The sequence below is a fragment of the Cervus elaphus genome, chromosome 11 (assembly GCF_910594005.1).
Source record: "Cervus elaphus chromosome 11, mCerEla1.1, whole genome shotgun sequence".
Lineage (NCBI taxonomy): Eukaryota > Metazoa > Chordata > Mammalia > Artiodactyla > Cervidae > Cervus > Cervus elaphus.
Genome location: NC_057825.1, coordinates 48,932,494 through 48,953,471, shown reverse-complemented (window position 1 = coordinate 48,953,471; position 20,978 = coordinate 48,932,494).

Below are 20,978 nucleotides of genomic sequence, written 5' to 3'. Positions count from 1 at the left end.
CAGGGGATCTATCCTACCCAGGGATCAAACCCGTGTCTCTTACATCTCCTGCATTGCAGGTGGATTCTTTACCACTAGTGCCAAAGGAGCACATAAATAAGAGTCTTCAAGCTTCAGGCTTCACAAATGCTGAAGTCACACATAACCACTGCTGATGTCTCCTGGCTAGAACTTCCTCTGTCACAGCAACTTTGACACCCCCAAGTGCTTTCCTGCATCCCCCAAATCCCTCATGCTAAACCTCTAAGGCCAGCTGACATGTCTGCTGATCTGCGGTGGCCATCGCATGACCCAGATCACATCATAGGAGTTACTCAGCAGATTGCTCTCCTTCAGCCTTGCCAGGCTACAGCCTTCTGGTGTTTCAATCCCTTGATTGGCTTCATGTGCAACCTCTGGACATTAAACTTGGGTTTGGGACTGAGTCCTTCTAATATCTCACCTTTATTGTTCTCCAAAGGCACCCCTGCCCCCGGGTGGTCCTCCAGGTCCTCCAGCTTGTCTCAGTAGGAATGGCCTCTCTCCCTCCAGTACTTCAGGACCAAACCTCAATCCTGGAATATAGAGTGAATGTTTGTGCCCCCACCCCCAAATTCATATACTGAAACCTAATCTGCAATGTGATGGTATTTGGAGGTGGAGCTATGGGGAGGTTATTAGGTCATGAAGGTGGAGTCTTCATGAATAAGATTAGTGCCATTATACAGGAGACACATAGAGCTCACTTGCCTCTTCTGCCACATGAAGACTCACTAAGAAGATAGACGACTATGAACCAGGGAGTAGGTCTTCACCACACACTGAAATCTGCCAGCATATTTGATGCTAGACTTTCAGAACTATGAGAAAAAATGTTTATTTTTTAAGCCACCCAGACTGTGGGTATATTTGTTATAGTAGCCCAACTGAACTAGAACAGCTTGCTTTTAAGAAAAATATGAGCTAAGGATTCCTGGAAGTGCTCCTGAGGTGTAGCTATACTCTAACCTAGGCTCCTCTCTGTCCAGTTTTCTTGGATTTTGCAGTGCCTTCTGTTAGTTTCTGAGAAGTTAGTTACAGAGAAGTCTATACCAATACTCCAGGTTTCTGCTTCTACCAGCTTCCTTTCTTATAAACCTGCAGAGCTGTGCCCTCTTCTTAATCATCCTTGCATGGTCTGGGTGGTATTTCTGTCCTTCTACATAATGCTCCTACCATTTGCACTCTGTATCTTGGTCTTGAGTTTTAAAAATCACATTACTTTTGCCTCAGCTTCTGATTTGACAATGCACAATCTTAGACATCCAACTAAATGCAGAGTTCCAAAGAATAGCAAGGAAAGTCAATAAGGCCTTCTTAAATGAACAGTGAATAAAACTAGAATGACAGAAAAGGAAAGACTAGAGATCTCCTCAGGAAAATTGGAAATATCAAGGGAATATTTTGCCCAAAGGTGGGCAAAATAAAGGGCATAAACCGTAGAGACCTAGTAGATGCTAAAGAGATAAAGAAGAGATGAAAAAAATACATGGAAGAACTGTACAAAAAAGATCTTAATGAATTGGATTACCACGATTGTGTGGGCAGTAACCCAGAGCCAGATATTCTGGAGAACAATGTCAAGTGGCCCTTAGGAAGTGCTGCTGTTCATAAAGCTAGTCGATGGGATAGAAGTCCAGGAGAGCATTTCAAAACTCTAAAGGATTATGCCATCAAGGTGCTGTATTCAATATGTCAGCACATCTGGAAGACCCAGCAGTGGCCACAGGACTGGAAAACATCAATTCTCATCCCAGTTACCTAGAAGGGTAGTACTAAAGATTATGCTAACCACTGGACAATTGCACTCCTCTCCCATGCTAGTAAGGTCATGCTTACAATCTTGCATGCTAGGCTTCAGCATTATGCAAACCAAGAACTTCCAGATGTCCAAGCTGGGTTTAGAAAATCAGAGGAACTAGATATCAAAGTGCCAACATTTGCTGGATCATAGAGAAAACAAGGGAATTCCAGAACACCATCGACCTCTGTTTCATCAACTATGCAAAGTCTGTGACTATGTGGATCATAACAAACTGTGGAAAGCTCTTAAAGGGATGGGAATACCAGACAATCTTACCTGTTTTTAAGAAACCTGTATGCAGGTCAAGAAACAATAGTTAGAACACTGTATGGAACAAATGATTGGTTCAAGATTGAGAAAGGAGTATGACAGGGCTGTTGGCTGTCACCCTATTTGTTTAACATATATGCTGAGCACATCATGAGAAATGCTGGGCTGGATGAGTTACAAAAATCAAGAGAGTTGGGAGAAACATCAACAACCTCAGATATGTTTAATTTCAGTTCAGTCACTCAGTTGTGTCCGACTCTGCGACCCCATGAACTGCAGCACGCCAGACCTCCCTGTCCATCACCAACTCCCGGAGTCCACTCAAACTCATGTCCATTGAGTCGGTGATACCTCCAACCATCTCATCCTCTGTCATCCCCCTCTCCTCCTGCCCTCAATCTTTCCCAGCATCAGGGTCTTTTCAAATGAGTCAGCTCTTCACATCAGGTGGCCAAAGTATTGGAGTTCCAGCTTCAAAATCAGTCCTACCAATGAACACCCAAGACTGATCTCCTTTAGGATGGACTGGCTGGATCTCCTTGCAGTCCAAGGGACTCTCAAGAGTCTTCTCCAACACCACAGTTCAAAAGCATCAATTCTTTGGCGCTCAGCTTTCTTTATAGTCCAACTGTCACATCCATACATGACCACAGGAAAAACCATACCTTTGACTAGATGGACCTTTGTTGTCAAAGTAACGTCTCTGCTTTTTAATATGCTATCTAGGTTGGGCATAACTTTCCTTCCAAGGAGTAAGCATCTTTTAATTTCATGGCTACAATCACCATCTGCAGTGATTTTGGAGGCCCCAAAAATAAACTTTGACACTGTTTCCACTGTTTTCCCATCTATTTGCCATGAAGTGATGGGACCAGATGCCATGATCTTAGTTTTCTGAATGTTGAGCTTTACGCCAACTTTTTCACTCTCCTCTGTCACTTTCCTCAAGAGGTTCTTTAGTTCTTCTTCACTTTGGTTGATACCAATCTAATGGCAGAAAGCGAAGAGGAACTAAAGAACTTCTTGATGAGGGTGAAGGAGGAGAGTGAAAGAGCCAGCTTAAGACTAAATATTAAAAATCTATGATCTTGGCATCTGGACCCATTACTTCTAGGCAAATAGAAGGAGTAAAGGTGGAAGCAGTGACAGATTTCCTTTTCTTGGGCTCTAAAATTGCTGCAGATGGTGACTGCAGGCATGAAATCAGAAGATGATTGCTTCTTGGCAGGAAAGCTATTACAAACCTAGACAGTGTGTTGAAAAGCAAAGACATTACTCTGCTGACAAACGTCCATATAGTAAAGGCTATGGTCTTCCCAGTGGTCATATATGGTTGTGAGAGCTGGACCGTAAAGAAGGCAGAGCACTGAAGAATTGATGCTTTTAAACTCTGGTACTGGAGAAGGCTTCTGAGAGTCCCTTGCACAGCAAGGAGATGAAACCAGTCAATCTCAAAGAAAATTAACCCTGAGTACTTGTTGGAAGGACTGTTGCTGAAAGCTGAAGCTCCAGTATTTTGGTTATCTGATGTGAACAGCTGACTCATTGGATGAGTCCCTGATGCTGGGAAAGATTGAGGGCAGAAGAAGAAGGCATCAGAGGATGAGATGGCTGGATGGCATCACTGATTCAATGGACATGAACTTGGGCAAACTTCGGGCGATGGTGGGGGACAAGGAGTCCAGGTGTGTTGCAGTCCATGGGGGTGCAAAGAGTGGGACACGACTGGGCTACTGAACAACAATAACAACGATCTTAGACTTAGTTCCTACTCATTGATTCCCTCTGCATATTTGGAAATTATGGTAAAATAATTGATATTATTTCCATGAATATAAATGGTATCATTCCAAAAATCTAGATTGCTGTTGGATTAAGCTATTAAACTTTTCTTTATGGAAATAAATCTTCCATGGCATGGAACTCTGAAAATTTATTCAGGGTTGGTCAAGTGTCCTTCATCTATCTTGTTTTAGCCTTTCCTTTTTGCACCTCAGTATATTCACTGATGCTGATATTACATAGCATAGTAAAGAAGCAGTAAGTGTTAACATTCAATCTCATCTAAGGTGCTTCATAATAGGTGGAAAAGTAGAATAAGCAGGACATTTCACTGAATATAATGAAAGAAACCCACATGAAGTAAAAATACATTAAAAATTTAAAAATTGAGGTACGGTCAAAATCGGAGTATTTGAAAGACATCTGTAATATTCACACAAAGGAGCAATTTTTATAGCATTGACAATACTTTGTGGTACATATTCATTTGGAATTTTGATTTGTCCCTCTCCTTTGATGCTTCCTAAGAGACTATAACCTACGTAAAGGGAGGGACCATATCTGCTTTATTTAATACTCATAGAAACTGAAAATTCATAAAGAATATTGAATAGGTGCCCCCTAAGAGGAAAAATGAGACTAACTTCTGTCACCTTCTTTTCTACACCTTACCTTTTTTTCCTGGATTTGTACCTAGAACAAAGGAAAAAAATATGTTATTTCTATCTAGGAGACAAGTTTCTGGTCTTGCCCTTCTCCCAGTAGGAGGCTTCCATCTTTATACTCACAACTTACGAAAAGAACACACTGTAGACAGGCATTTCCTATAAAATGTGTGCCACAGAGTCTTAAGAAAAAAAAATGGCTGGAAAAAAAGATTTAAGAGTGAAAAAGTCTATGGGAAACTCTGAGACAAACCAAAGGAAAGAGATTAATTCACAGGAGAATTCCCAGGAGTCTTTATTTCTCTTAGATGTAGAGTTCACTTTTGTTCAATGTCATATTCAGACATTTTCATCGTTGCTGATAAATAAAGAAGGCCCCTTGAAGTTGATGTGCCTGCGTGGGATTTTCTTTCATGGAGAGACAGAAGAATCTTAGATCCTCTGCTGGAAAGGGCCTGCATTCTGGAGCAGGAGCAGGGAAGAGAGACCAGAGAAAGTAAAAGCATTGATAGGGGTAAGGAGAATATGGGGAAAGACTAGCAAGAGAAATAACACTTAGAATACCAACCTAAAAGGATTGATGGGTGACTTAACTGGAAATGTAAAATAGCGTTTTATACCATACTCCTTGTTCTGGATTCATAACAATTTCTTTTGGAAATGAACTATAGTCTAGACACTGGAGGCTTTAAAAAAGCATTTCATTAATACATATTAAAATTTAAATACAATGATCCTTCTATTATAAATCTTGCTATGATAGGGTTTTTCACATTTTAAAGTATAACTAAGGTACGATGAAGTTTACCTTATGCACACTATACCTTTATTGCATTTTCTGGTTTCAGTTCAGTTCAGTTCAGTCGCTCAGTCGTGTCTGACTCTTTGAGATCCCATGAATCGCAGCACGCCAGGCCTCCCTGTCCATCACCAACTCCCGGACTTTACCCAAACTCATGTCCATTGAGTCAGTGATATCATCCAGCCATCTCATCCTCTGTTGTCCCCTTCTCCTCCTGCCCCTAATCCCTCCCAGCATCCGGATCTTTTCCAATGAGTCAAGTCATCGCATGAGGTGGCCAAAGTATTGGAGTTTCAGCTTCAGCATCAGTCCTTCCAATGAACACCCAGGATTGATCTCCTTTAGGATGGACTGGTTGGATCTCCTTGCAATCCAAGGGACTCTCAAGAGTCTTCTCCAACACCACAGTTCAAAAGCATCAGTTCTTCGGTGCTCAGTTTGCTTCACAGTCCCAACTCTCACATCCATACATGACCACTGGAAAAACCATGGCCTTGACTAGACCGACCTTTGTTGGCAAAGTAATGTCTCTGCTTTCTAATATGCTGTCTGGTTTGGTTATAACTTTCCTTCCAAGGAGTAAGCGTCTTTTAATTTCATGGCTGCAATCACCATCTGCAGTGATTTTGGAGCCCCCAAAAATAAACTCGGACAGTTTCCACTGTTTCCCCATCTATTTGCCATGAAGTGATGGGACCAGATGCCATGATCTTAGTTTTCTGAATGTTGAGCTTTAAGCCAACTTTTTCACTCTCCTCTTTCACTTTCATCAAGAGGCTTTTTAGTTCCCTCTTCACTCTCTGCCATAAGGGTGGTGTCATCTGCATATCTGAGGTTATTGATATTTCTCCCGGCAATCTTGATTCTTTTCTGGTTTAACCAATGTTCAATATTAGAGCTGCAAAATTTAATAAAGCAGTCCCTAGCTGCATGTGACTACACTTAAATTAATAGAAATTCAGTGAAATTTAAAATTTAGTTCCTCAGTAACACTTAACTGCATTTCAAGTTTTGAACAGTCTGGCTACTCTTATTGACAGCACAGAAATAGTTACACCGTTATAAGAAAATACAATTGGACAAGGTGGTTTAGAGTCTGAAATTAAGAAAATAAGAGAATATTAACTTGACTTCTGTCATGTCATTTCTTTCTGTAGATCCAGTGTTTGTTTAAAATTGTATTGCTTCTGCCCAATGATTTTTTTAAACATTTTTTGGTAGTGCAAATCAATTACGCATACAATAAATTTCCTCAGTTCCTATGTTAACAAAAAAGTCTCTGCTTCTTCTTCACTGTGCATGTGTTAGTTGCTCAGACGTGTCTGACACCTTGCGACCCCATGGACTGTAGTTCGCTAGGTGCCTCTATCCATGGAATTCTATAGGCAAAAATACTGGAGTGGGTTGTCAATTCCTTCTCCAGGGGATCTTCCCAACCCAGGGATAGAACCTGGGTCTCCTACATAGAAGGCAGATTGTTTATCATCTGAACCACCAGGGACTATTTTTACTTTCTTTGGAATTCTTAGTTGACAATTTTGAGTTTTTCCTTTTACCACTTTAATGATATCACTCCATTGTTTTATGGCATACATAATTTTTTTAATTTATTTACTTTTGACAAATGGGGTGTTTTGATATATGTATACATTGTAAAATGATTACTAATTAATTAACACACCTGTCACCTTCCACATTTACTTGTGCATGTGCTTATGTGAGGGAGTTGAGAATACTTGAGATTTACTCGGTTAGCAAATTTAATGAAAACAATGCATTATTGTTAACTATAGTCACCAGGCTGCCCATTACGTCTGCAAAATTTATACATCTTGTAATGAAAAGTCTGTATCCTTTGATCAATATGCCCCTATTTCTTCTAATCCCTACTTTCTGGTATCCATCTCCTACTGTCTATTGCTATGAGTTCTGCATATATTTTAGATTCCACATATAAGTAAGATAAAGATTTATTTCTCTTTTTGTATTTGTCTTTATCACTATCTTTCCAGCTTTATCCATGTTGTTATATGAGTTTCCTTCTTTAGCACTGAATAAAATTCCTTTGTGTCTTTCTGTGTTTGTGTATATATATATACAATTTTCTTCATCCTTTCGTCTGTCAGTGAACATTTAGGCTGTTTGCATATGTTGACTACTGTGAATAATGCTGCAATTAACATGTAAGTGCAGATGATGCTTCAATATAGTGATTTTTATTTCCTTTGAATTTATACTGAGAAGTGAAATTGCTGGATATTAATTGCCGGGAGAAATATCAATAACCTCAGATATGCAGATGACACCACCCTTATGGCAGAGAGTGAAGAGGGAACTAAAAAGCCTCTTGATGAAAGTGAAAGAGGAGAGTGAAAAAGTTGACTTAAAGCTCAACATTCAGAAAACTAAGATCATGGCATCTGGTCCCATCACTTCATGGCAAATAGATGGGGAAACAGTGGAAACAGTGTTAGAGTTTATTTTTGGGGGCTCCAAAATCACTGCAGATGGTGATTGCAGCCATGAAATTAAAAGACGCTTACTCCTTGGAAGGAAAGTTATGGCCAACCTAGATAGCACATTAAAAAGCAGAGACATTACTTTGCCAACAAAGGTCGGTCTAGTCAAGGCCATGGTTTTTCCAGTGGTCATGTATGGATGTGAGAGTTGGACTGTGAAGCAAGTTGAGTGCCGAAGAATTGATGTTTTTTCACTGTGGTGTTGGAGAAGACTCTTGAGAGTCCCTTGGATTGCAAGGAGATCCAACCAGTCCACCCTAAAGGACATCAGTCCTTGGTGTTCATTGGAAGGACTGATGCTGAAGCTGAAACTCCAATACTTTGGCCACCTCATGTGATGAGTTGACTCATTGGAAAAACCTGGATGCTGGGAGGGATTGGGGGCAGGGGGAGAAGGGGACGACAGAGGATGAAATGGCTGCATGACATCACTGACTCGATGGACATGAGTTTGTAAAGTCCGGGAGTTGGTGATGGACAGGGAGGCCTGGCGTGCTGCGATTCATGGGGTCTCAAAGAGTCAGACACGACTGAGCGACTGAACTGAACTGACTGATGGTGGCTCTATTTTTAATTTTTTGAGGTACCTCCACACTGTCCTCTATTAATGGATTTAGCAATTTACATTCTTACGAATAATGCTCAATTATTTCTTTTTCTTATTATCCTCACCAACACTGTTACTCTTTGACTTTTTGCTAATACTCACCCTAACATGTATGAAGGGCTTCCCTGGTGGCTCAGTGGTTAACCATCTGCCTGCCAATGCAGGAGACAGAGGTTCGATCTTTGGATCAGGAAGATCCCCTGGAGAAGGAAATGGCTACTCCTTCCAGTATTCTTGCCTAGGAAATCCCAGGGACAGAGAAGAGCCTGGCAGGCTATAGTCCATGGGGTCATGAATGAGTCAGACAGGACTTAACAACTAAATGACATCAGGTGTGAGATGATTTATCTCATGATGGTTTTGATCTGCATTTCCCTATTGATCAGGTATGTTAAGCATCTTTTCATGTACCTGTTATCCATTCATATACCTTCTTTAGAAAAATATCTGTTCAGCTCCTGTACCCATTTTTAAGTCAGGATATTATTATTTGCTAAGTTGTGGTAGTTCCTTATAAATTTTGTAGATAAATCCCATTTTCACTCAAATGTATGGTTTACAAATATTTTCCTCATTCTGCAGGTTGCCTTTTCATTCTATTAATTATTTTTTTTTTGCTGTATAAAATTTTTAGTTTGGTGTAATCTTATTTCTGCTTCTGTTGCTTGTGCTTTTGGTGTGAAGTCTTTACCACACCTATGTGAAAGAGATTGTCCCTTATGTTTTTCTCTAGGTGTTTTAGAATCTCAGGTCTTGCACTTAAGTCTTTAGTCCATGTTGACTTTATTTTTGTGTATGATATAAGATAAGATCCCAATATAATTCTTTTGCTTTTATTATCCTGTTTTCTCAACACCATTTATTGAAGAGATTATTCCTTTCACATTGCATATTCTTGGTTACTTTGTAGAAAATTGGTTAACCATATATTCATGGGTTTATTTGGGTGCTGCCTACTCTATTCTGGGCTTCCCAGGTGGCACTAGTAGTAAAGAACCCGCCTGCCAATGCAGGAGACATAAGAGACACAGGTTCTATTCCTGGGTTGGGAAGATCCCCTGGAGGAGGGCATGGCAACCCATTCCAGTATTCTTGCCTGAGAAATCCCATGGACAGAGGAGCCTGGAAGGCTATAGTCCATATCACAGAGAGTCAGATACGATTGAAACGACTGAGGAATGTACAGTATTCTATTCCATTGGTATATATGTTTTTTGTTTTTGTTTTCCAGTACCACAATGTTTTGAATAATATGCTTTGTAATATACTTTGAAGTTAGTAAGTGTGATACCTCCAGCTCTGTTCTTGCTCAAAGCTGCGTTACCTGTTTGTGGTCTTCTGTGGTTCCAAACAAATTTTAAGTTTGTTTTTTTCTATTTTTATGAAAAATGTGATTGGAATTTTGATAGGGGTTGCCTTGAATCTCTGCATTGCTTTAGGTAGAATGAGCAATAGGTAATATTCTTTCAATCCATAAACATAGGATTCCGTTCAATTTATTTGTGTCTCTGTTTTCTTTCATCAGTATTTTATGGATTGATTGACTGTCCAATCACTCAGTTGTGTCCGACTCTGCAACCCATGGACTGCAGCATGCCAAGTTTCCCTGTCCTTCACTAGCTCCTGGAGTTTGCTAAAACTCATGTCCTTTGAGTTGATCATGTCCTTACAAATGTCTGTCACCAGGCACCACCATCTCGTCACCCTCATCTCGGGATATAGATTTTTTACTTTCTTGGTTAATATTTTTCCTAAATATTTTGATCTTTTTGCTGCTATTGTAATTGGTTTTTTTATGTCTTTCCTAATAGTTTATTGGAAATGTATAGAAATAGAATTGATTTTTGTAGGTTGATTTTGTATCCCACAACTTTACTGTATTCCGTTAATTAGTTTTATAAGTTTTTGGCAGAGTCTTTAGAGTTTTCTATATATAAGATCATATAATATGCAGACAGGCAATTTTACATCTTTCTGATTTGGATCTGGCACACATAATTTCTGATGTAAATATGCCATAATTATTATCTTTGTCACTCTGTATATAACATGTCTCTTTTTCTCTGGACACCTTTGAGATTTTAAAATTTATTTTGTGTTTCAGCAGTGACTATATTGTGTTTATGTGTGTGAGGGTGTGGTGTATGTACCTGTGTCTGTGTGTGTATGTCAGCGTGTTTGTTATTCCCTGAGCTTCTTTGATCTGTGGGTTTGTGTCTTTCATTTTTCAAAATTCTTGGGCATTATCTTTTCAAATGTTTCACCTTTCTTTTCTTCTTTCTCTTCTTCTTTTAACATTCTAATTACAAGCATGAGAAATTATTTCATTTTGTTCCATAGTTGTTAAATGTCCTTTTCTATATTTTTTACTCTTTTTAATTTGTGTTTTAGTTTGGTAATTTCTGCTAGTCAGTTTTTAAGTTCGTTGATTCTTTCCTTGTTTGCTTGAGTGTTCTGATTTGCTTTTCAAAGGCTTTATTCATCTCAGTTATCCTATTTTTTAGCATTGTTAGCATCTTAATTTAATTTGTTTTTTTATAGTTTTTATCTCTCTGCTTAAGTCCCTCATCAGATTATTCTTGTCCTCTTTTCTTCATTAGGGACTTTAACATGTTAAACAGTTATCCCCTATCTGATAGTCTGTATTGAATACAATATCAGAATCTGGTCCTATTTATTGATTTGTATTTTTTAAATAGTATATAGCCTTTTAAATCTTTTTATTTATTCATTTTTATTTTGGCTGCTCGGGCTCTTCGTTGCAGCTTGCAAGCTTTCGCTAGTGGCAGACAGCTGGGCTTGCTTTGTGGTGCTTGGGCTTCTCTTTGCAGTGTGGGGTCTTCTCTAGATGTGCTCTGTGGGCTCAGTGGTTGCAGTTTTGTAAATAAGTTCAGTTGTGGTCCCGGGCTTAGTTACCCTGCAGTCAGTGAGATCCTAGCTCCCCCACTAGGAATTGAACCCATGTCCCTGCATGGGAAGGTGAACATTCAACCACTGGACTACCAGGGAAATCCCCTGATTTGTGTTTTGATAATGCGATATTTTTTCCTGACCTTTTTTTTTGTATATGTGTCATAATTTTTTGTTGAAATTCAGAAATATTTTGCAGGACAATAGAATCTGAGTAATAATTATTTATAACTGGAAATAGACTTGCTTTGTCTTTTTCTAGACCTTAGTGAGGGAGTTTGAGCCCATGTAGTTAGATGTTGGATTGGATTCGCTTTTCTTGTTGTTGCTATAGTTACCATTAGAACACCACAGTCTTCAAATTCTTCTCATATTATCTTGTCTTTAGGATAGGGGCAGGTTTGCAAAAGATTTTATCTCAAGCTTGCTGCACTTTTAACTTTAGATTCCCTGTTGTGCCTATATCTCAGAGAAGCTCTCCTTCTATGTTCTTCATCTCTCCCAGCAGTACATTGCTGTTACTGTCAACGCTTGCTAGCCTAGTTATGGAAAGCAAGTAAAAGAAGGGTGTTCTCTATAGTTATAGCTCAGCATAAGTCTTAGGGGAGCATTGGATGTATTTGTCTTGGCGATAGGTCCTTCCCAGAGGTCCTGCCCCTGCCCAGAAGAAGGCGATTTTTAACGGTTTGCTTCCAGAACATATTTTTACCTCTCTTGTAGGAGTACTGGATTTTATTCTTTCTTCTCCCAGCTGCAAGGTATCTTCACCTGTACTCTGAAGGTAATAAATTTGCTGCCTTGTCCTAAGAAGCTTAGAGAAAGTTGCTCAGTCAGGTCCGACTCTTTGAGACCCCATGGACTATATAGTCCATGGAATTCTCCAGGCCAGAATACTGGAGTGGGTAGTCGTTCCCTTCTCCAGGGGATTTTCCCAACCCAGGGATTAAACCCAGGTGTCCTGCATTGCAGGCAGATTCTTTACCAGCTGAACCATCAAGACATGTTTTATTATAGAGGACATCGCAGAAAACAATTCATGCTACATCTTCAAAAACTCTTGTTCCTCTCTTCAAGGACTGAACCAGAAGATAGAGTTCTCATACTACCTCCAATTTTTCTTATGAGTCTGACAGTCGATGCAAGTTTCTATGGTGTGTGTGACTCAGGGATTCTACACCCTCACACTGGCACATGACTGGCCGTTAGCCATTTGAAAATTCTGTCTGAATTATTTCACCAGCTTGTTTGTTATTGGATGTCTGCTGCAGATGAATGAGTGTTTATGCCCTGTCTCTTGTAGGTACCTGTCTTTCTTTATATTTTGGATAGCCTTGTTGCCCTGCAACTTCAGCTCTCTGATAAAAAACTTTGTTATAGACACAAAGGACAAAAGGTGTAGTTACTGTATATTCTCAGCAGCTCCAAATAGTCTTTTTTTATTGAGGCCAATGTGAAGTTGTGAAATGATAACTCACTTTGGTTTTATTTGATTTTCCTGAATACCAGTGAAGCAGAATATGATTTTCCCCCATACTTTTACTTTCAACTTTTCTATTACTTTAATATATGTGTCTTGTAATTAGGTAAATTTTACTTTTATTACTGCAGTTTGACAATATGATTTTGGATGGAATTTTTAGTCCATTTGAAGTTTATTAAATTACTGATATATCTAGGTTTTCAAATACATGTTAGTACTAGTTTCCCATAATCTGAACCTTGATCCTTTACCCTTTTTCTTGCTATTAGTTTTTATTTCACTTATTTCTCTCAATAAGGTTGTTAGTTTCGCATTTTTGTTGTCATGATTTTTCTAGAGATTACAATGGTATCTTTTGTCTTGTTTAGAATCAGTATTAACTTATCAGTTTTACCACTTCCTGGACTCTACCTGTAACTTACAACATATTAAATCCATTTACTATCTTTTTGTCTTTTGTGCTATTGTTGTCAGGTATTTTACATTCACATAATATTATGAATTCTAAAAGACATTATTTAGTGCTTAAAAATCTTAATATCATTTACTTTTCCCCACTCATCCTTGTTTTTTATTGCCTTCTTATACTGCATAGATTTGGGAAATATTCCATTATTTCACCTTGATATATGAAGAATATTTTCACTGATTACAGAATTTTAGATTGGCAATTGTTTTCTTACAAGTCTTTAAAGATATCTCACAGTCTTCTAGCCTCTTTTTATTTAGAAGTCATTTATCCGCTTCAATGTTGCTACTTTTAAAGCGATACGTCAAAATAAATAAATAAATAAAGTGATACGTCTTTTTTTCCATTATTGGCTTCTTGGAAATCTCTCGTCTTTAGTTTTTAGCAGTTTTACAATGGTGCATTTGTTTTACACTTTGTTGAATAGCAAACCAGTCCAAGTTTAGTGACTTAAACTAATTCATGATTTCATTGGCAGTGTGGGCTCATTGGGCAGTTCTTACCTGGGGTTATGTGCAGTCATAGTCAAACATCAGCTGATGCTATGGTTACCTGAAGGCTCCACTGGGCTTGACGCCCGTGGTAGCTCACTTAAGAGCTGGCTGCTGGCTGGTTTCGAAGCTGGTGCTGTCCAACAGTGTCTAAATCTGGCCTCTGTATGAAGCATTTTTTTCTGTTAGTAATTTTGTTGGTTTTTTTTCGTTTTATATTGGAGTGTTGTTGATTAACAACGTCGTCTTAGTTTCAGGTGCACGGCAAAGTGAGTCAGTTATACAAACACATGTATCTACTCTTCTTCAAATTTCTGAATTATGTAAGTGTATATGAGACTGCCAGGTGAAAAAAGGCCAGTCTAGCCTACTAGAAATGTGGTCCAGCTATGTATTCACATGTCCTATGAGAACTTAATGAAACAATTTATTTTCACTATTTGAATTATTGTAAAACCTCAATCCTTAACAACATCCTGTGATATCACTTGACCTTCTTTTAATATGAATATTAAATACAAATACAAACTCAGGCACAGAAATTATATGGTTATATGCTATGAAGTGGCATTGTGAATTAATATTCACAATGCCATATTCAGATATTCACAATGCTACTTCATAGAATATATTTGTATTAACCTTTTACACTATCAAAAATGCAGAAACACAAAATGTAAGATTTTGTAAGATTGTTAGAACCTTAAAAATATGTCTGAATGACCTTATGTGTGTGCCAACTACAGTTTTAGAAACACTGTTCCACATTAATGAGAATGAAACAAGAAATATTTTCAACAGTCAGACCAATCACTTGATGCCAAATCAGAGGTGAGGACAATGGATACATGAGAACCACCACTCAGAGAAGTGATTCAAAACACCCAAGCTTCACTCCTACCATACTTGATACACTGTTATATTCTTGGGAACAAAAAACATGCAGCATGTCAATTTGGGGATAAGTTCTCTTGTATTCTGATAACTATTACCAGTTGAAAATCAGAATTCAGGCTCAAGATCAACATTTTCTCTTGTAAAATCTCTCACATTAAATGCAGAACTCTCTAACCTTAAAGGAAGCCTCTGCAGAATTAACATGTGCTGCTCCACTACTGAATCCCCTGCCTTTTCTAGTATTTCTGTTTCCTTTGTTTCTCAACTTGCCATTACTTCTAGATTTTGGATTTACAACTATATCTGGAAAATCTTTTGATGTTGCATCATAATTTCTTTTTTTATAAGATTAATTTTTAGTGATTTGATAATAGTGTGCAAATTTAAGCATTATATATGATGTTGCATCATAATTTCTGCTACTGCATACCTCCTGCATCCTGAGTCACCTGACATCCATTTACTTTTTGGTACTGATAAAACTGCTTCTTGAACTCTGTTTAATTCCAGCCATGTTAAATTATGATAACATTATTTTTCCAAGCTTCCAATTTCTTTATAGAAGACAATAAAGAATGTTTCCATTTCTACCATTCTATAGTGAATTTATTTGCAAAGCAAATAATTGCTTATTAAGAAGAGATGCTTTGGGAATTACTGTTGGGAATACATGGCTCTAAGGGCACAAGTCACACTGGAGCTGACCCTTCTGGAAAGGAAAGTTCAACTCTCAAGCCTTAAGCATGACCAGATAAGAACACCAGGCCCCATTTTCCAAATAATCAGTTTTTCAAAAGACTAGAAAGATGTATATCTCTGATATGCCAAGTGGTTTTCACATCCCTATTTGACTATACTGTTGAGAAAAGAAGAAAGGTGAATGGTCTACTCCTTTTAAAATTTTTAAAAATTCTTTGACTGTGCTTTACCACATGTGGGATTTTAGTTCCCCAACCAGGGAACAAGCCTGCATCCCCTATCTTGGAAGCAAGGAGTCTTAACCACTGGGCCACCAGGGAATTCCCATGTCCTACTCTTATAATATCAGATCCAAAGGAAGAACTTTCTAGATAGCTGCCCTTCCAGCCGGGAGCTAAACATAACATACACACTGAATAAGGAAGCTACTAGCAGATATGTTGATTCACTTAAGTGTCAAATGCCTAACTATAACATTTACGGTACATTATCATACTATTATACTAGCCCACTGTTTCACCTGGCCCCAAAACTAACTTGGGAAAGTAGAGAAAGCTTCCCAACCAGGAAAGGCTGGTAAGCACAAATATTCTAGCCAATCTCTCCACTTAATCACTTTAAAATGATGTGACTCTTAGATCCTTCCTTATTGGGGAGCCTGGCACAGACAAGCACATCCCAGCTTTCACTCAAAATGTAACCAATGCAGTGAACTTTCCAACCAAAGACTACCTAATAACTCAGGGGCAGTGTGAACCTTCTCTGTGTTTATATCTTCAGTCATTGGCTTTTTAGTTCCAGTCAGTGCCTAACAGAGGCACCCAATATGTGTTTGTTCAAGTCTACTAAAGAGAACTTGCTGCTAGGAGATACAGCTGTTTCCCTCACCCATTGCCTTTAAATCATTCAACCAAAAATACTTAATGAGTATCTGCACCAGGCATTGTGCTAGCTACTGGGGATGTTGCAAGGAGAAAAACAGACTGTGTCTTCTGCCTGTGTTTACCTTATTGGTTACTATTTCATGTCACATCCATTCTGGCTGCTTCTGGGAACCTAGATGAAAAGTATTATGTAACCAGAGAGTCCATTGAAGAATTAAGGTCATTAGGAACTGTTATCATTTGAAATTCTCCATGGATGATCAAGTGAGCCAAACTAGATCAGCTGTTCTTACAGGCTGTAGTTTCACAGTTCTGTGGGTAGGGCAGCACCTAGAACATCTTTCTTTGAGTCTCTAGGTGTATGACCTTGAGGAAAAACATGTCCTCAAATTATCATTTTTTTCCTGGAAATGTTTGATAGTGGTATGTTTTTTGAGCCCTTACATATCTGATAATATTTTTATGTTGTCTTTACGTGAAATTGCCACCTTGACAGGATGTAGGATTCTTTGATCATAACTATTGTATCACATCTATGTGGGATTTTCTTAAGTTTTCTGACATTTATTTTTATGACAGAAAAGTTTGAAAACAATCTAATTTTTTGCTCTTTTATAAATATTTTATCCCTTTCATGTTTCTTTATTATTGAAATTCAAAAATTTGGTAACACAGATGTATTGAACAGTCTTTCGGACTCTGTGGGAGAGGGCAAGGGTGGGATGATATGGGAGAATGGCATTGAAACATGTAAATTATCATATGTGAAATGAATCACCAGTCCAGCCAGGTTCGATGCATGATACAGGGTGCTTGGGGCTGGAGCACTGGGATGACCCCGAGGGATGGGATGGAGAGGGAGGTGGGAGGGGGGTTCAGGATGGGGAACACATGTACACCCATGGCGGATTCAAGTCAATGTATGGCAAAACCAGTACAATATTGCAAAGTAAAGTAAATAAATTAATTAATTAAAAAAAATTTGGTAACAAATGCACAAAATGCTTACATTCTTCATTTTTCCTGATGAGTCTCTCCTTCCCATGAACTGAAAATTTTGTTTTTAGCTTAAAATTTTTTGCATTAACACATTAAATACTGCCTTTGCTCCATCTACTGTTGTTCATTTTAGGAAATGAATCTCCTAATCTTGGAGGGCTTCTAAAGTATCTTCTAAAATAGCTTTGTTTATTCTTTCTCATTTAAAAAATATTTTATTTTTTTCTTCCATTAAATTTATCCTTTATATTATTGATTTGATTCTATGCTTTTTTCAAGATAAGATGTATCTTTGGTATCTGTGTTTTTGATCTCTGTGTGGTCCATGGTAACCATGACTATTGATGGGCAACCAAAGTTTGTATACTAACTTGCTCTCCTTCTCAGATAGGTGTGGTGGCCTCAACTAAATCATTCAGTTATGGCAGAATTACTGACCCAGGTCTTGATTAAGTGAATAATGTGTTTGCATTGGTGTTGATTCCAGGGACATTTATAACAAAAAAGGACAGAAGCCATCTAGTAGTTCCAACTGCTTCTTCAGGGACTCCCACACATGATATCAATGAAAACTCTATTGCTGTTGTTCAGTTGCTAAGACGTGCCCGACTCTTTGCGACCCCATGGACTATACAGCACGTCAGTCTTTCCTGTCCTTGACTACCTCCCAGAGTTTGCTCAAAGTCATGTCTATTGAATTGGCAATGCTATCTAACTGATGTTATCTATCTGAATTATGGCTTCTACAATGAGATTTCTACCTTCATTCTTCCTTTGTTCTATTACTCATACTTTTGTCCAAGTGGTTTTTCCTACTCTTTATTCTCCTTATATCTGGCTTAGTGAGCTTAGTATCAGATCTTTGATGCAAAAGGATTCTGAATTCTTTCTACCCTCTCACCTGTTCACTCCATGGTCTCCCTGATTCTACCTTCACCAAGAATATCAAGTTGCCCAGTTTATATTTTTCCCAGCCTACTTTACTTAGTTCTTCAGGCCAATAATTTTATGTAGAATGGCAAAGTGAACAAAAATGGCTTTAAAATGTATTCTGAACCATCTTCGAAATTATTCTATGAAATTTATCTGTGTCACTAAAGCAAGATGCAAGAAATGTGCTTATTCTAACTCTGCCTTAAAAAAATAAAAGAGCAATCCGTCTTACTGAATTTAAAAATTTCCCTTGTTCTTCCCTTGGACTTTTCAGGGAAAGAGGGCTTCCGTAGCACCAGGAGAGTGCTAATGCTATGATACTACTCAATCTCATCTTTGACTTGACTTGTTTCAAATGTCTGAATCCATGACATAAGAACTTTGATCAAGTTTCTCTGATAGACCCTGATGCTGGGAAAGATTGAAACAAAAGGAGAAGGAGACGACAGAGGATAAGAAGGGGACAGTAGAGGTATTCAGTTGGAGGTTAGATATATGGCATTAGAGGTTTAGAGAGAGGATTAAAATGAAGATACAGATTATAAGGTCAGTAGCATACTAATGCTTGGGAAAAGGGCCAATAGTAGATGCCAGGCAGTGTCTTAGGTACACAGGATGTAATGGGGAAAGAAAGGCCAGGTTCCTACTCTGGTGAAGTTCATTATCAAACAGTAATAACTAAAGAGACAAATACATAAGTAATGTAATTTCAGACGGTTACAAAAAAGACCAAGAATAGACTTTCTAAAAATGGAAAAATATGAGTTGAATAAAGAGAAAAGTTATTTGCAAGGAATCAAGAAAGAGAGATAGATCCAAGTAGTTGAAGAAAAATCAAGAGCCAGAAGGCTCTTGTGTCAAGTAAGGCTGTTCAAAAGGACCAATGCTAAAAGTACTGTGTGTGTGTGTATGTGCTCAGTCACATCCAATTCTTTGCAGTCCCATGGTCTATAGCCAACCAGGCTTCTCTGTTTATGGAATTTTCCAGGCAAGAATACTGGAGTGGGTTTACATTTCCTTCTCCAGGGGATCTTCTCAACCCAGGAACTGAACCCGTGTCTCTTGTATCTCCTGCACTGGCAAGTGGATTCTTTACCACTGTGCCAGGTAAATCTTCTCCTTGATTTTGTTCAAGGGTCTATGGCTCTGCCTTGGCAATCAGAACAGCCAGACTACGCATATGAGATGCTGGCTTTACCATTCTGATTGCTGATTTTAAGACAAATCTCACCATATTTATGATCATTCATTCCCACAATGTTCCCACAAGTAAAACTGAGCCATTTTAAAGGTGTAAAAAATCATATATGTTTTGTCCAAGATAACTATGGCTATCTCACTTCTCAGGCAAAGAAAGCCCTGCTCACTCAAGTCATCTTGACAAAAATGAATGTTTTCTGATATTCCTTTTTTAATTGAAGTATCTTAATTGAAGTATGTTAGTCACTCAGTTGTGCTGAACTCTTTTTGACTTCATGCACTGTAGTCTGTCAGGCTTATCTGTCCATGGGATTTCCCAGACAAGAATACTGAAGTGGACAGCCACTGCCTTCTTCAGGGGATGTTCCTGACCCAGGGATCAAACCTGGTTTCCTGCATTACAGGCAGATTCTTTACCATCTGAGCCATACACTTGATTTATAAGGTATTAGTTTCTTGTGTACAACAAAGGAATTCTTTTTCATGTTCTTTTCCATTATAGGTTATTAGACATTGAATATAGTTCCTTGTGCTATACAATAGGACCTTGTGGTTTTCTTTTTAACTTATTTTATATATTGTATTTTATATCTGCTAGTCCCCCAATCCTAATTTATCCCCCACTTTGGTAAACATAAAGTTGGTTTCTATGTCTGTGAATATATATCTGTTTTGTAAATAAGTTCATTTGATATATTTTAGATTCCACATATAAGTGATATATTTGTCTTTCTTTGTCTGATTGACTTCACTTAGTATAATCATCTCTTTAGGCCACAAATGACATTATTTCATTTTTTATGGCTGAGTAATATTTCATCTTATATATGTATACAGTAATCCAAGACTATGCCCCAATGAGTAATGCTGAAGAAGCTTAAGCTGAACAGTTCTATGAAGACCTACAAGATTTTCCAGAACAAACACATCCATAAAAATGCCCTTTTCATTATAGGGGACAGGAATGCAAAAGTAGGAAGTCAAGAAACATGGAATAACAGGCAAATTTAGGCTTGGGCTACAGAATGAATCAGGACAAAGGCTAGTAGAGTTTTGCCAACAGAACACACTAGTCACAGCAGACACCCTCTTCCAACAACACAAGAGAAGACTCTACATATGGACATCACCAGATGGCCAACACCAAAATCAGATTGACTATATTCTTTGCAGCCAAAGATGGAGAAGCTCGATACAATCAGTAAAAACAAGACCAGGAGCTGACTGTGGCTCAGATCATGAACTCCTTATTGCCAAATTCAAATTTAAATTGAGGAAAGTAGGGAAAACCACTAGACCATTCAGGTATGACCTAAACCAAATACCTTACAATAATACAGTGGAAGTGAGAAATAGATTCAAGGGACTAGATCTGAGAGACAGAGTGCCTGAAGAACTATGGTCGGAGGTTCATGACATTGTACAGGAGACAGGGAACAAAACCATCCCCAAGAAAAATAAATGCAAAAAAGCAAAATGGCTGTCTGAGGAGGGCTTACAAATAGCTGTGAAAAGAAGAGAAGCCAAATGCAAAGGAGAAAAGGAAAGA